Raw genomic sequence first — 10,241 nt, forward strand, 5'->3', positions numbered from 1 at the left:
TCAACAAGTATAATCTGCATATTTATAGTATTTTTTCCTACATTTATTAACCCCACATTGGCAGAGGATTTCCTCCACAGGCACAGTCTTAGCTTCATAACCCTAATCCCATGTTAGTTCTATTCTTGCTTTTACGTACCTGTTGGTAAAGAATGCCACCAATGGAAAACTTCCATAGTGTGTTTCTACAAAAATGTTCTGTACCAAGAGATTTGGGGAACAACTATGATTAACTATGATTAACATTTCCTTCTTTTGTGGCATCCAGTAAAAACACATTCCCTTTTCTGAACTTCCTTAGAGAATCAGATGAAGTCTTTTGGTTTCATTTGGCAACTCTTTATCATAAAAGATCTGCTGTTTTTGACATGCTGAAGATTGTTCCTCTGGGGGTTTTGTATTGGAACTTCAAATTCTTTTTTCATACTTTGATAATACAACATGGTTGCATTGGTACATGTGCTCCCTTTTGAAGTTTCTTTTCTATGTCTAGTCACATTTCTTGCATTTGATTGAAACAGCAGTGTCTTTAGAACCTTGAACTTGGTTTGAATTTGAGTCCTTTTGAACTCCCTTGGTTTTAGAGCTCAGAAATTCCTGGGCTGGTTCAAATCCGTCATTATCTTCTGAGGTGACAGACTCCAAGGAAACAAATCCATCATTTTCCTATTGGGTTGAAAAATTTCTATCTTGGATTTAGGACTTCTAATAACTGAATGATACTGAATTCTTGAAATATTGTTATACTTCATTTCCATAACAAGCCCCTTGGAATTCCTACTGAACTTTGATGAACACTCTTCAGTTCCAGCATTTCTAGGATGCGTTTCCAGCTCTAACGGGATAATTTCAACCTCAGAATCTGAACATGCAACTTATATACTCCACTTTTTTTGAAAATGTATTTTTCATAGTATTCTTTTCTGTTCCATTTTCATCAATAGCATTAGATTTCTCAGCATTAGCTCTGCTTAGTAATCTTCCTGAATGGATACAAATAAATGTCCCTCTGTCAATATCACCCAGGCAGCATATACCGTAGCCTTTTGTCTCAGTTTTGAACACTTGTAGCTTCACTTGAGGACATTGTTAGACAACTGGGTTTTGACACAATCGTCGATTAGATTTGCACAACACACTGCATTCCTAAATGCTAGTAGGTACTTGTTTCTGTGGTCTTTTGTATTTATATCCAGAGGGTACTTTATTACTTGACAAAGGAGAAGTTTTTGGCATTCCTTACTGTCAGCTGAAGACACACACATTTTGCTCTGTCTACGCAGCCCTCAAAACAATCACATAAATCAGTGAAAATGGTGGAGAAGCCATTAAACTGGTATGCATGTGGCCACATGGTCTTCTGGTACTTAAACTGTGGAAGCTTTCTACTATCAATTTCATTAGAGAAAGGAATGGGCACAGATTCCACTCCATTGCTAATGTCCACATCAGAAACAATTTCTTCTTGCTTTTGGTACTTCCCAGTCAAGTGCAGTGGGAAGTGACATTTCTGGAAGTGACATTTAATTGGTAGCTGTAGAGGGATTTCTCCATTGCAGGTTGGTATTATTTTCATTAGACAAGCCCCCATGACTTTGGTAAGATATATTAAAAGATTATTCTTTTCCTCTAAACTTTATAATTTTATTTTTCAGAGAAAGAATTTTCTCATATTCTTTAGATAGAAGTGCACAATATTTTGCAAAGTTTTCATATGATATAGAAGGAAATGTATTTCATTGGTTTTCCTGTTCATTCTGAGTCACAGGTATATGACCCTTTATGAAAGCTAAGTTGTTACTTATAGTTGCTTTAGTCACTAGAATCATTGCTTGGCTATATTCTTTATTTGTAGCAGACCCATCTTTAGTCTTTCATTTCAGTGACTGTGGCATATTTTGCACTTGTTCAAATGTGAAGTCCACTTTTCCATCATCTTTTAGCTCCATCTAGAAAGTTTTTACATATCATTTTTTCCTCCCATCCTTTGGTGTTTATGAATATAAGACTCTTCAACATTAGTTTTATCAGAGAACAGAATGGTATGATTCTCTTTGACTGGAAAATATAACTGGAATCCAATTGTGGTCTCTATGAAATTTTCAGTCCACAGACAATATACATCATTATACCATTCTAAACTCAATATATTTTGATACTCGAAATTTAAAATTAGAAACTGTAGTTGAAGAAACTTTTAGAAATGACCAATAGTCCAAACACATCACAAGTCCATGCATCTTCAAGTGAAAATTTTGCTTGTACCAGATCACTGACAATAATTTTTTAATGAAAACCAACCTTAACTTTGGTCCACAAAAGCATGAAACATTCGTCTGTACCGCAGCAGTGCCCTAGCGCACCACCTCCTGATTGGCTACCAGGGCTCTCAACTTCTTCCAATATATTATCCAGCGTAGATTTATATTTCTCTGATTCCTAGATTGAGCAATATTCTCATAGGCTTATTTGCTATCTGTGTTTCTCTTTCTTTTATGAAAGGCTTATGCAAATGTATCACCCATGTTTTTCTATTAGTCTGTTTTTTTCTTATTTGTAGGAACTCTTTATATATTTTGGATACTAGTCTGTTGTTATTTATTTATTTGAAAAAATATTCCTTCGGTTTTGGGCTCGTCCTTTCAAAATTCCATAATGTCTTTTGAAGAATAGAAGATCAATTTACTTTTTTTGAGAAGAGTCTCACTCTGGCATTCTAAGTAGAGTGGCATGGCATCATACCTCACAGCAACCTCAAGCTCCTTGGAGAAAGAGACTGTCTTGCCTGACTTTTTCAATTTTTAGTAGAGTTGGAATCTTATTGTTCCTCAGCCTGGTCTCCAATTCCTGAGCTCAAGTGATTCACCCGCCTCAGCCTTCCAGGGTGCTAGGATTACAAGTGAGAACCATGTCACCCAGCTGCATGAGTTTTTTCATAATGTCCTTTTACAATCAGTTTAATTTCTACAGTATCTGTTCAGACTACTTTTCATTTTTAATATTGTTTATGCTTTTCCTCTTCTTTCTTAATCAATCTGGCTAAGGCTTATACATTCCATCAATGTTTTATTTTATTTTATTTCCTTCTTTGTTGTTGTTGTTGTTGTTTTGTTTTAAATAGAGTCTCACTCTTTCATCCTGGCATTTGAGCGCCAAGATGTCATCATAGCTCATAACAACTTTAGTCTCTTGTGTTCAAGCAGTTGTCAACCCTCAGCTTCCCCTGGAGCTGGAATTGCTGGTTCCTATTATGACACTTAGCTAATTTTTCTATTTGTAATAGAGATGGGCCCTTACTCTTTCTCAGGCTGGTCTTGAACTCCTGAGCTCAAGAAGTCCAGCTGCCTTGACCTCCTTGAATAGTAGGATCACAGGCAGGAGCTACCATGCCCAGTATCAATGTTTTCAATGAACCAAATTTTGGCTTGTTCATCTAGAGTGATTCTTATTTTATTATCTTCTGCTTTATTATTTTCCTCTTTTGCAGTATTCATGTTATCGAATCTAAAAAAGCAGATGCTTAGCTCATTCTTATTTAGACTTTGTTTTTTGCACAAAATTAATGGCCAATGGTTTAGTATTATACCACAAGTTCTGATACATGGTGTGCATTTTTATGATTGTTAAAGCAAGGAAAAATGCCTAATCACAATGGATTCAAGAAAGAATGAGTGTACAGGCAGGGAAGATATAAAGTAAAGAATGCTTTTTGAAGATTTTTATGGAATGGAGAGTAGAAAAATGTGTCACTAGCTGGAGAGAGTAATGTTTAATCAAAAGACAATGATTAGCCATATCTATTAAATATTAATGAGATGCAAACTATTCAGTTATACATGAATCTGTGTAGAATTAGCAGTCATTTTTATTAGAATAAATGAGACCTCCTTTTGTATATATTGAAGCTGTTAGTCATTTAGTGCCTCATTGCATACCCAGCTCAAGGTATAGGCCACAGAGGACATTCAGATTTGGGGCAAGCTTGGTCAGGAAAATAGCTCAAATTTACTGTCATCTTTAGAAACTGTCAAAATATGAGTGCATGTGTGTATAAACAAAATGTGTCCTTCTATGTTTGTAGGTACACAAGTTGGGGGTGGTATTCAGTAGTAGGAGACCTGGCTAGCCAAAAATCAGATTAGAGTCATTCACTAAGGGGGCTGGATTTATCCAGCATTCAGATAGAGCCAGTCTAAGATTGAGAGAGAATATTCTAAGCTACACTCTTTTTTATTTTTATTTTTTGTTATAGTTTTTGGCCGGGGCCGGGTTTGAACCCATTACCTCCAGCATACGGGGCCATTGCCTTACTTTTTGAGCCACAAGCGCCACCCTAAGCTACACTCTTGATAAGCTTACTAAGGTCCAGCTGCAAGCAAGCTTTAACTCATTAGATCCTGTAAAAGGCATCTTGGAAAGGGAAATAAAGGCATTCTTCAAGATTTTCCTCATCTTCCATCAGAAGAGCCATTAAAGAATGACTAAAGGAAGTTCAGTAAACAGAAAGGAAACTGTAACCTAAGGACACTGGAACCCCATGAAGGAAGAAAGAGCAATTGAATGGGTATGAAAAAGGCAAACATAATAGCCTAGGCTTCCCATGGTTTTTATAGATATTATTTGAGGTTTTCAGCCCAAATTGTACATAGCTAACATGGCATTCAATGTATCTAGGGAAAGTACATAAGACATTTCTATTTTAACATGTAGAAAGAGTGAAGAGAATTTTCTGTACCTTACTTGAAGTGGTAAAATGTTGATTACTAGTTAGATATGTATATTCTAACACTTACAGCAAGTCCTAAAGAAAGTGAAATTATAATTGTGTTTTAATTAATTATTATTACTTTTATTTTTGGTGAGACAGAGTCTCATCCAGTTAGTTGCCCTTCATAGAGGGCCGTAGCATAGTAGCTCACTGAAACCTCACCCTCTTGGTCTCAAGTGATCCTCTTGCCTCAGCTTCACAGTTAATGTAGATTAAAGGTACCTGCCACAATGCCTGGCTATTTTGTTTAGATATGGTTTCTCCTTTTTGTTCAGGCTGGTCTGGAAGTCCTGAGCTCAAGCAATCCACCTGCCTCAGCATCACAGAGTGCTGGCATTACAGATGTGAGCTACCATACCCCATCTATCATTTTCTCTTTCAATTTTTTCTTTCTTCCTTCCTTTCTTCTTCTTCTTCTCCTCCTTCCTCTACTCCTCCTCCTCTTTCTTCCTCTTCCTCTTCGTCTTCCTCTCCTCCTCCTCCTTCTTCTTTTTGCCTTGCTGTATTGCCCAGGCTGACCTCATACACCTGAACTCAACTGATTCTTTTTGCCTCAATCTCCCCAGTAGCTGCGACTATAGGAAATTTCTAACATGTAGAATTTTAAAAAATGTTCAAGTAGCTCTCAAAACATAAGAGGCAGTAAAAAGAAGGACAAAATATGGAATAAGTAAACAAAAAATAAGTAATAAAATGGCACACTTAATGCGCTAGCAAGAATTACTTTCACCAGGCACTGTGCCTCATGCTTGTAATCCTAGCACTCTTGGAACCCAAGGTGGGTAGACTGCTTGGGCTTAGCAGTTCTAGACCAGCCTGAGCAAAATTGAGATTTGGTCTCTACTAAAAATAGGAAAATTGGCTGGGAATTTTGGCTGGTTCCTACAGTCCAAGCTACTTGAGAGGCTGCGGAAAGAGGAACTCTGTTTGTTGTTGTTGTTGTTTGTGAGAAAGATTCTTACTCTGTCAACATAGGTAGAATGCAGTGGCATCATAGCTCACAGCAACTTCAAAACTTCAAACTCCTGGGTTCTAGTCATCATCTTGCCTCAGCCTCCCTAGTAGCAGGGACAACAGGCATGTGCCATTACACCTGGCTAGTTTCTCTATTTTTAGTAGAGAGGTGGGGTCTCACTCTTGCTGAGGCTGGTGTACAACTCTTGAGCTCAAGCAATCCACCCACCTCAGCCTCCTAGAGTGCTAGGAATACAGGCATGAGCCACTGTGCCTAGTCACAAGAGGAACCCTTTTTTTTTTTTGAGACAGTGTCTCACTATGTTGCCCTTGGTAGAGTATCTCAAACACTTGGGCTTCAGTGATTCCCTTACCTCAGCCTCCCAAGTAGCAGGGACTATATACACCTGACACAAAGCCTGTCTATTTGTTGTTGCAGTTGTCACTGTGGTTTAGCTGTCCTGGGCTGGGTTCAAAACCACCAACCTCAGTGTATGGGGCTGACGACATAATCACTGTGCTACTGGTGCCGGTTCAACACAACAGGAACTCTTAAGCTCCAAAGTGAGTTTCCTGTAAGATATAACACCACAATATTCTACCCTCTCGACAGAGTGAGACTCTGAAAAAAATAACAACTAGAACAATCAAAGAATTACCGCTGATGTATATAATGAAAAAATAAAAATACATATTGATAGGGTTGATAAAGATATATGATCAACTATAAGCAATCTATATGAAACTCACTTCAACTATAGTGACACGGACAAGTTGAAAATAAAAGAATGGAGAATGACAATCATGCAAACATTAAAAATGAGAATGGCTAGGCTATACTAATAACACATAAAGTAGACTATAGAGCAATGAAAGTTATTAGGGACAAAGAGTGACATTATATAATGATTAAAGGATCAGTTAGTCAAAAAACATGGTGATATACCCTACATACTACATATGTATGCACCAAACAGCACAGTCTCAAAATACATAAATAAAAAACTGACATGAAAGGAGAAATATTAATACTGTATATAATTCTGCAATGGTAGTTTCTTAAGGTCAGAAGCCTTTTTTGTGGGCTTGGGCAGATACTAAACAAAAAATAAGAAAACAAATCCAAAGCAAGCTGAAAATAGGAAATAGTAAAGATAAAATCAGAAATCAATAATATTTCAAAGAGAAAGAACAGAGAAACATGAAGGTGCCGGGTAGAGATGGTTCTCTTCTGTTATCCCAGCACTCTGGTAGGTGGAGATGAGTGGATTGCTGGAGGTCAGGAGTTCGAGACCAGCCTGAGCAAGAGCAAGTCCCTGTTTCTAAATAAAATTAAACATCCTGGGGTTGTAGCTATAGTCCCAGCTACTTGGGTGGCTAAGGTAGAGAGTCATTTGAGCCCAGGAGTTGAATGTTGCTATGAGCTATGACATCAAGGCACTCTACCAAGGGAAATATAGGGATACTCCATCTTACTCAAAAAATAAATTAAGGCTCAGCGTCTGAAGCACAGTAGTTATGGCACCAACCACATACACTGAGGCTGGTGGGTTCAAACCCAGCATGGACCACCTAAAACGACAATGACAAGTGCAATAACAAATATCCGGGCCTTGTGGCAATGGTCTGTCGTCCCAGCTACGTGGAGGGGCTAAGGGAAGAGAATTACTTAAGCCCAATGGATGGAGGTTGCTGTGAGCCATCATGCCACAGCATTCTACCATGGGTGACATATTAAGACTCTTTCTCAAAAATAATAATAATCATAATGTTTAATTTAAAAAGAAACATAAAGGTAGTTCTTCAAAAAAATAGCAATGAAACTGATAAACTTCTAGCAAGATTGACAATTTTATTTTTGAGATATATTTTCACTTGGTTGCCTTTGATAGAGTGTTATGGCATCACAGTTCACAGAAACCTCAAACTCTCAGGCACAAATAATCCTCTTGTCTTAGACTCCTGAGTAGCTGGGATACCGGCTTCCACCACAATGCCTGGCTATTTTTAAAGAGGGGGTCTTTTGCTTGCTTGAGTTAGTCTCAAACTCCTGAGCTCAGGCAATCCACCTGACTCGGCCTCCCAGAATGCTAGGATTTCAGGTGTGAGCGACCACACCCAACAAGGCAGACAAATATTAAAAGAGAAAAGAGATAAAAGCATTATTAACAGTAATGAAACTGAAGTTATCAATATATAACCTGTATCAATTAAAAATATACTTAAGGAGGGTGGCACCTGTGGCTTAACGAGTAGGGTGCTGGCCCCATATGCCAGAGGTGGCGGGTTCAAACCCAGCCCCGGCCAAAAAATAGAAAAACAAACAAACAAACAAAGAAATATACTTAAGGAAATATTACCAGCAACTTTATTTATTTATTTATTTTGGAAATAGTCTATCTGTCACCCTGGGGTTGAGTGCCATGGTGTCACAGGTCACAGCAACCTCAAAATCTTAGGCTCAAGTGATTCTCCTGCCTCAGCCTCCTGAGTAGCTTCGACTACAGGTGCCCACCACAACACCCGGCTACTTTTAGAGACAGGGTATCAATGTTGCTCAGGATGGTCTTGAACTACTGAACTCAAGACATCCATTTGCCCCTGACTTAGCCTCCCAGAGTGCTAGGATTACAGGAATGAGCCACCGTATCTGGCATGACAACAACTTTATGTTCACAAATTCAGCACCTTAGAAGAAGTGAACAAATTCCTCAAAATTCTAAAATAACCAAAGCACAATCAGGATGAAGTAATCATCCAAGTCCTATAACCATTAAAGAAATTGAATTTGTAATTACTACATCCCCCTGAAAAAATATCTCTAGTCCTAAAATTTTTACTGGAGAATTCTACTAAACATTTCAATAATAAGAATTAACATCAATTTTGAACTTAGATGTAAAAATCCTCAATAGATTATAAGCAAATTAAAGAGAACAGTATAGAAGAATTGTACACTATGATCAAGTGGGATTTTCATGTATGCAAGATGTGATTAACATTTGAAAACCAATCAATGTAAACTACCAGATCATAAGCTAAAGAAAATCATAATGTAAATTGGTACAGGAGAGGTATTTGACAAAATCCAACAACCATTCATAATGAAAAATAATTTTTCTCAAATACAAACAAAAAATATAATTTTTCTCAGCACACTAGGAATAGTATCTTCATCTTGATAAAGAGCATCTACAACAAAACTTGGAGCTTCATTATATTTCACAATGACAGAATGCTTTCCTTCTAATATTAAGGAAAAGATAAGGATGTCCATATTGTTGGAAATCAGAAAAAAGTGCCCTGAAATGATGGTCTTAAATGCAAGTTTTCTTTCTGAACTTCTCGTATCATCTTTTCTTGGTCCCATTTTCCCCTCAGGCTAGCCATAGAAACTAGTATCTTGCTACCCAAAGGCAAATCATGGAAACTAGAATCATTTCCCCCTCCCCAGCAAAAAAAAAAAAAAACCCATAAAACTTAAAATTATTCTGTGTAAAGCATGGACATAAAGAAATCTGACCACTGGGTACAGTGGCTCATGCCTGAAATCCCAGCACTCTGGGAGGCGCAGGTGGGTGATTTGTTTGAGCTCAGGAGTCAAAGTCCAGCCTGAGCAGGAGCAAGATCCTGAAAACAAATCACTTGACCTACCTTGTGGGTATTTTAGACTGGTTATTGTAGGTAGTTTAGACAGGTAGTTTAGATTGTAGGTTATTTAGACACCCATTCCAGTAAGGGTCCTACCTCACACTCAGAAGGAAGACATACTGCTCAAAGAAGCTAGGAACAATCTAGACAGATGGGCCTCGATGGGTTTCCCAACTCAGTCTATTAACATTATATCATACATTTTGTCCAACCCTATTTCTATACACCTGTCAATACCTTACTGAACTTAAGCAAAAATGTGGTCAATTTCCCCTGTATCTTTGGATCTCCATTCTGAAGGCTCCCGTGTATACATGCAAATAAATCTGTATGTCTTTTACTAGTACATGAGGTACTTTACCAATGTACCTCATGTCACTGATTTTTTTTTTTTTTTTTACAAATTTAAGGGGGGTAGGCGCCTTTGTCCCTGCAACTTTCACTACTCTTTTTTTTTTGAGACAGAGTCTCACTTTGACACACTCAGTAGAGTAGCGTGCCACGGTGTCATAGCTCATGTCAATCTCAAACTCTTGGGCTCAAGTGATTCTCTTGCCTTAGCCTCCCAAGTAGCTGGGACAAGAGTCACCTGCCACACCACTCAACTACTTTTAGAGATGGGGGGTCTCGGTCTTACTCAGGCTGGTCTCAAACCTGTGAGCTCAGGCAATCCATCAGCCTCAGCCTCCGAGAGTGAATGGATTACAGGTGTGAGCCACCAACCCCAGCACTCATGCTTGTCTTAAACTCATGGCCTCAAGCAATCCTCCTACTTCAGCCTCCCAAAATGCTAGGATTATAGAAGTGTGCCACTATGCCTTATCCGTATGTTTTGATTTTTCTGTTAAGTTTCCCCAAATTAGCTTAG

The 10,241-nt window shown here is 38.1% G+C and overlaps 1 pseudogene; it reads right to left on the reverse strand.

Moving 5' to 3' along the window:
- LOC128579030 (histone-lysine N-methyltransferase SETDB2-like) lies at window positions 1-1,955 on the reverse strand (annotated as a pseudogene).
- Window positions 1,956-10,241: the final 8,286 nt, after the last annotated feature.

This window comes from Nycticebus coucang, chromosome Y, assembly GCF_027406575.1.
Source record: "Nycticebus coucang isolate mNycCou1 chromosome Y, mNycCou1.pri, whole genome shotgun sequence".
In the NCBI taxonomy this organism is placed as follows: Eukaryota; Metazoa; Chordata; class Mammalia; order Primates; family Lorisidae; genus Nycticebus; species Nycticebus coucang.